Consider the following 7,026-nt stretch of genomic DNA (forward strand, 5'->3'; position numbering starts at 1 on the left):
TAGGGGTTTGGCCAGTGAGGGCAGGTGGCCAAGTGGTATGCAGGAAACTCTCATGTTTCCCTGGGTTGGCTTCCTGCTCCCCTTTCCCTGTCACCAATAGCAGCTTCAGTATGGGAGAAGATTAAAACAAAGGAAAAAAACAAAAAACTGTTTCCAAATTATAACCAACCAAGTCTGTGGAGGAAATTCACAAGGCAGCAGAGCAGCGTCTGCAGAAGGTGCTCTGCCTACCGGGAGAACTAATGATCCCTGTGAGCAATGCGGGCTGCAGTGAGTCACATGGGGAAATGTGGACAGAGGCAGAAGGACATCAAGGCCCCCACTACACACCAAATCGGAGTCAATCCTCCTCTTCTCCCCACCTGCTTCCCAAACTAATGACGTCCGCGTTATCCCAGAGGAGAGTGGCTAGGGACACCCAGTCCTTCCCAATATGTGCACATCTCCAAATCTTGGTCAAATCTGTCAGATTTCTAATAGTCCCAATACCTCAATATCACCTAAACTGAGAAAGATTATTAGCCCGTGATGGTGGGACCCTTATTGAAGAAGGCCTGCCCCCTCCTCACAGTAGGGCAGACTCCTGGGTTCCCGATGGTTCAGGAGCCTGGGCTGTCATTTTTCTACCTGGGATTTGCAGCAGCCCTAATACAAGAAGATTCATTCATGCTGTTTACTTTGGCGGCCTCTTCACACAACTTTCCTCTCTAACATGTGTTAACTGTCAGAGTATTCACCTCACCTCCTTACTTCCCAGCTTCTCCAAAATCAAGGCAGTAGCAATAAACAATTTGGAAAATGCTGCTTAGTATTTTATGCCATGGTTAGCTTTATAACCTTAATTAAAGAGACCCCAGGCTGAGGTGGCTCACCACACCCAGCCTATAATCCCAGCACTTTGGGAGGCTGAGGTGAGAGGATCACTTGAGCACAAGAATTTAAGAACAGCCTGGGAAATACAGTAAGATCAAGTCTCTACAAAAAATTTAATTAAAAAAAAATTAACTGGGCATGGTGGTGCATACCTGTTGTTTCAGCTACTCAGGAGGCTGAGATAGAAGGATAGCTTGAGCCCAGGAAGATTGATGGAGTCTTCATGCATGAGATTCGTTTTCCTATAAAAGAGTCCCCAGAGAGCTGTCTTGCCCCTTCCACCATATGAGGATGCAGGGAGAAGCTACTATCCAAAGAGAAAGTACCAGTTAGAAGGAAGCAGACCCTCACCAGGCACCAAATCGGTCCAGCCTCCAGAACTGAGACATTTCTGTTTTTTATAAGGTACCCAGTTTATGGTATTTTGTTGGCATATGGGCAGCCTAAATGGGTCAATGCAGTGGGTAAAATTTATGACATGATGGCTTTGGATCATTGGGCACAGTGAGGCAAGTTTCTTGAACAGCTTTGGCAAGCAAGTTGTGAGTCTTGAGAAATAAATTATATTAGTTGGTTCACTCCCAGAGCAAGTGTTTCCTGGAGTAAGTACTAAGTTCTTTTTTCCTGATTCCAGTAATGTGTAGTACAGGGATAGGAAAGTATTTTGGTATCAGTTATCCCAGCTGAGTGCAGAGGACTACTCAACCATACTGGAGCAGGTCGAAAAGCTTTAGGAGGCACATGTTAAAGAAGGTGAAATCGGGGCTGGACGTGGTGGCCCACGCCTGTAATCCCACTACTTTGGGAGGCTGAGGTGGGCAGATCACAAGGCCAGGAGTTCAAAACCAGCCTGGCCAACATGGTGAAAACCCATCTCTACTAATAATACAAAAATTAGCCAGGCGTGGTGGCACATGCCTGTAATCCCAGCTACTCGGGAGGCGAAGGCACAAGAATCGCTTGAGCCCAGGGGATGGACGATGCAGTGAGCCGAGATCACATCACTGCACTCCAGCCTGGCAATAGAGCCAGATCGTGTTTTTTTTTTTTTTCTTTTTAAAAAAAGAAGATGAAATTGATAGCATCATTTAAGAAACAGTACATCTTGAGATAGGATAAAACAATTGAGAGTTTGGGGTACATATATAACTAATCAAGTAAACAAACAAAAAGCAAACTTATTTACTCCCCTCCCCACCAAATAAATTATTTGCAGGGAAGGAAATCATAGTATACTACCTGACCCTGCTGTAATCATACATAGTAATAATAACAGGGTCTATTAATAAAAACACCTAATATACATCTAACCAAAATTATTATGTTTGGAAGACGTGAGGAAGGGAATGGGGTGAGTGTGTGAGAGATAACACACCAGGAGATAGGAAGATATTGAAAGACAGACAAATGTTATCTTCCATAGAGGGGAGTCAATGGAAAATACAAGAAACTAAAAAAATCAAGAAATAGTAATAGAAGCATTTTATTTAGTGATATGAAGGTACTTTTTTTCTCTTTTCTTTTCTTTTCTTTTTTTTTTTTTTTTTTTTTTTAGACAGAATCTCATCTGTCACCCAGGCTGGAGTACAGTGGTGTGATCTAGGCTCACTGTAACCCCCGCCTCCCGGGTTCAAGCAACTCTCCTGCCTCAGCCTCCTGAGTAGCTGGGATTACAGGCACGTGCCACCACACCTGGCTTTTTTGTTTTTGTATTTTTAGTAGAGAAAGGGTTTCACCACACTAGTCAGGCTGGACTCAAACTCCTGATCTTGTGATCCACCCGCCTCAGCCTCCCAAAGTGCTGGAATTACAGGTGTGAGCCAGCGTGCTCAGCCGAAGGTAAATAATTATAATTTAAAAAGCAGTTAAAATATTTTACAGAGATTGTGTCTTATTGAGGGCAGAATGGGAGAAGCGGGGAGTAGGCAGTGGTACTCCAAGATTGCCTTTTTTCCATTAAAAGTCTTCAGAAGTGTTTTATTTAAATTACATGCATACAAACTTTAATAAAATATATATATATATATATTTTTGAGACAGAGTCTTGCTCTGTCACCCAGGCTGGAGTGCAGTGGTGCGATCTCGGCTCACTGCAACCATCACCTTCCAGGTTCAAGCGATTCTCTTGCCTCAGCCTCACAATTAGCTGGGTTATAGGCGCTTGCCACCACGCCCGGCTGATTTTTGTATTTTTAGTAGAGATGGGGTTTCACCTTGTTGGCCAGGCTGGTCTCGAACTCCTGACCTCAGGTGATCCGCCTGCCTTGGCCTCCCAAAGTGCTGGGATTATAGGCGTGAGCCACTGCGCCCAGCCAATAAAGTATTTTTTTTTTTTTTAATGTAAACCTGAAAGACAAAAAAAATTGTCATTTGTAGGCTCAGGCTGAGAGTTGGGACGAGGACTATGAGAAATAAATTTCTGTTTTTTATAAGGTACCCAGTTTATGGCATTTTGTTACAGCAGTTTGAATGAACTAAGACAGTGGGCAAAATTTATGACATAAAGGCTTTGAATCATGGGGCACAGTGAAGCAAGCTGTGGTCTAATTATTTTGACCCACTTTAGCACATCTTTTGTTACAAACAAACTTTCTTAGACAAACTGTTGTTGAGCACACGTCAAAGTTTATTAGCTTTTTAGCAAGGGAATCTGAAAAGAGTGCCTGGTGCCAGGTCTGAGAGGGCATGGAAACTGGAGGGCCATATATTTGGGAAAGAGAATGCTTACATAAGCAGCTAATTTTTAAAATTAAGCAACTTATTAGATTAAAAATCCAGTTTCATTTCATATGGTCATAAAAACACTATGTTTGTAGAAAGGAAATCGGGAGCAAAAAGTCCAAGAAAGAAAAGCAGATGATAAGGAAACATTAGTGTTCATTAAGTGAATAACCAGGGTTTGGTCCCCTGATGATCCAATTCACATGGAAGCATGCGTGGTCCCCAAACAGCTCAGAAGCAGAGTGTGGAGGAGGGCTATCTTTGCACAGTGAATGCACACGTTGCAAATGAAGTTAGAGTGTCAAACCATTTGTCTGTTCTCTAATCTTGGGACAAATATTTTCAATACTTCACACAAAAGTAGGACCAGACAACTAGTAACAGTAAAAAACATTTTGGGCTTCCAGTTTCTAGAGTGATAAAACTATAAAACAAAGGACCAGGCGCGGTGCCTCATGCCTGGAATCCCAGCACTAGGCCCATGTGGGCAGATCATTTGAGGTCAGGTGTTCAAGACCAGCCTGGCCAACATGGTGAAACCCCGTCTCTACTGAAAATATAAAAATTAGCTGGGCGTGGTGGCGGGCACCTGTCATCCCAGCTACTCAGGAGGCTGAGGCAGAGAGAATTGCTTGAACCTGGGAGGTGGAGGTTGCAGTGAGCCGAGATCGTGCCATTGCACTCCTCTCAAAAACAAACAAAAAACAAATGAATGACAATCCTCAACAATCAGATTAGTATTTTAACAATTCCATCTTGCAGTGTGCTGTGGAGATGTCTCTTAATGAGGAATTTGTATATAACCCCAATTCATGCTGAATGTAATGGATTATACAGAGTATCTGATTTTTCCTGATACATTCCTGAATTTTATTCGCTATGTTTTTAAATTTTATTTTTCCTTTTTTTCCTATGCATACCCATTTATTTGTTGTTTTTACATTTAGGATGTATGCATTTAAAAATGGTTTTGTCAGGTTTTGAATTGAAGTTCTAGGACAGCATAAAATGAACTGGGAGAGCTTTGAACTCCTTTCTATTTTCCTGGAATTGCTTAAATACCATATGAATTATCTGTTCCTTAAAGCCTAGGTAAAATTCAGTTGTGGACTTACTATTCTATAACTGAATTTTACATACATAACAGAATTTTACATTCCATAACTATTCCTGGTGACTTTTCAATGGCAGAATTTTAATCACAATTTCAGTCTCTTCTGTTGAAATTGATCTATTCATGTTTTCAACTTCTTCAGATAACTTTGGTAATTCATACTGTGCTAGGAAATAATCTATTTCTTTTGGAGTTTCAAATATGTTGCTGTGGAGAAACATGTACTATTGTACAATTATTTTATTTTACTTCATTTTATTTGAGACACAGTCTCACTTTGTCACCTAGGCTGGAGTGCAGTGGGGTAATCACGGCTCACTGCCATCCTTGACCTGCAGTGGCACGATCACAGCTCATTGCAGCCTCGGCCTCCTGGGCACAAGTGATCCTCCCACCTTGGCCTCCCAAGTAGCTGGGACTACAGGTGTGCACCACCATGCCCGACTAATTTTTCTGTTTTTTGCAGAGACAGAGTTTCACCATGTCTCCCAGGCTGGCCTCAAACTCCTGAGCTCAAGCAATACACCTGCCTTGGCCTCCCAAAGTGCTGGGATTACAGGCATAAACCACCATGCCTGACCAGTTTGTACAATTAGTTTACAATCCTCCCTGGATTTTTATTATGTCTTCTTTCTCATTCCTATTAATCTATATTTTTGCATTGTCTGTTCCTAGAGATGGGCATGAACCTTATTTTTGAGCATCTTTAATTACCAAGATATTTAGGTTTATAATATTTATTGTATTGTACATTAAGCATTCTCTGTGTCCCATAGATTTTGGCATGGAATGTCTAACCTTTCTTTGTTTCTAGACAGTTTATAATTTTCCATTGTAGGATCCAACTAAAGCAGTACTTAGAGCAAAATTTACAATGCTGGGTGCCTATAAAAGAAAAGAAGAAAGGTCTCAAATCAATTACTTCAACTTCCACCTTAAAAAACTAGAAAAAGAAGAGCAGGGCTGGGCGCAGTGGCTCACGCCTATAATCTCAGCACTTTGGGAGGCCAAGGCAGGTGGATCACTTGAGGTCAGGAGTTTGAGACCAGCCAGGCCAACATGGTGAAATCCCGTCTGTACTAAAAATACAAAAGTTAGCCAGGCATGGCGTCACCCTGTAGTCCCAGCTACTCAGGAGGCTGAGGCATGAGAATCGCTTGAACCCAGAAGATGGAAGTTTCAGTGAGCAGAGATCCCACCACTGCACTACACTCCAGCCAGGGTGACAGAGTGAGACTCTGTCCAAAAAAACAAAAAAAGAAAGGAAACAAAGGAAGGAAGGAAGGAAGGAAGGAAGGAAGGAAAGAAGGAAGGAAGGAAGGAAAAATAAAGGAAGGAAGGATGGAGGGAAGGAAGGAAGGGAGGGAAGGAGGGAGGGAGGGAGGAACAGAAAAAGAAGAGCAAATTAAAGCCAAAGTAAGATGAGGGAAGGAAATAATGAAGATCAGAGTGAAAGTCAGTAAAATAGAAAACAGAAAAACAATAGAGAGAATCAATAAAATCAAAGTCTCGTACTTTGAGACAATACAATTGACAAACCACTCATCAGACACATTATCACACAGTTATTGCGAAGTTTCTGTGAGTCTGGAATCTGAATGTGACCTCAAGGTGTGCAGTCAAGGTGTCAGCTGAAGGCTCAACTGAGAGAGAATGTACTTCTTCTTTTTCTTCTTCTTCTTTTTTTTTTTTTTTTTGAGACTGAGTCTCACTCTGTCACCCAGGTTGGAATGCAGTGGGGTGACCTCGGCTCACTACAAGCTCCGCCTCCCGGGTTCACACCATTCTCCTGCCTCAGCCTCCCAAGTAGCTGGGACTACAGGCGCCTGCCACCACACCTGGCTAATTTTTTTGTATTTTTAATAGAGACGGAGTTTCACCATGTTAGCCAGGATGGTCTCGATCTCCTGACCTCGTGATCCGCCCGCCTCAGCCTCCCAAAGTGCTGGGATTACGGGCGTGAGCCACTGCGCCCGGCCTTTTTTTTTGAGACTGAGTCTTGCTCTATTGCCCAGGCTGGAGTGTGGTGGCACAATCTCAACTCACTGCAACCTCTGTCTCCAGGGTTCAAGCGATTCTCCCATCTCAGCCATCCAAGTAGCTGGGATTACAGGCGTGTGCCACCACACCCAGCTAATTTTTGTATTTTTAGTAGAGATGGGTTTTCATCATGTTGACCAGGTTGGTCTCGAACTCCTGACCTCAAGTGATCCACCAGCCTCAGCCTCCCAAAGTGCTGGGATTACAGGCGTGAGCCACCACACCTGGCCTGGGAGAGAATGTACTTCTAAGCTCATGGGGTTGTTGGCAGGATTCAG

This window comes from Theropithecus gelada, chromosome 13 (assembly GCF_003255815.1).
Source record: "Theropithecus gelada isolate Dixy chromosome 13, Tgel_1.0, whole genome shotgun sequence".
Classification (NCBI taxonomy): domain Eukaryota; kingdom Metazoa; phylum Chordata; class Mammalia; order Primates; family Cercopithecidae; genus Theropithecus; species Theropithecus gelada.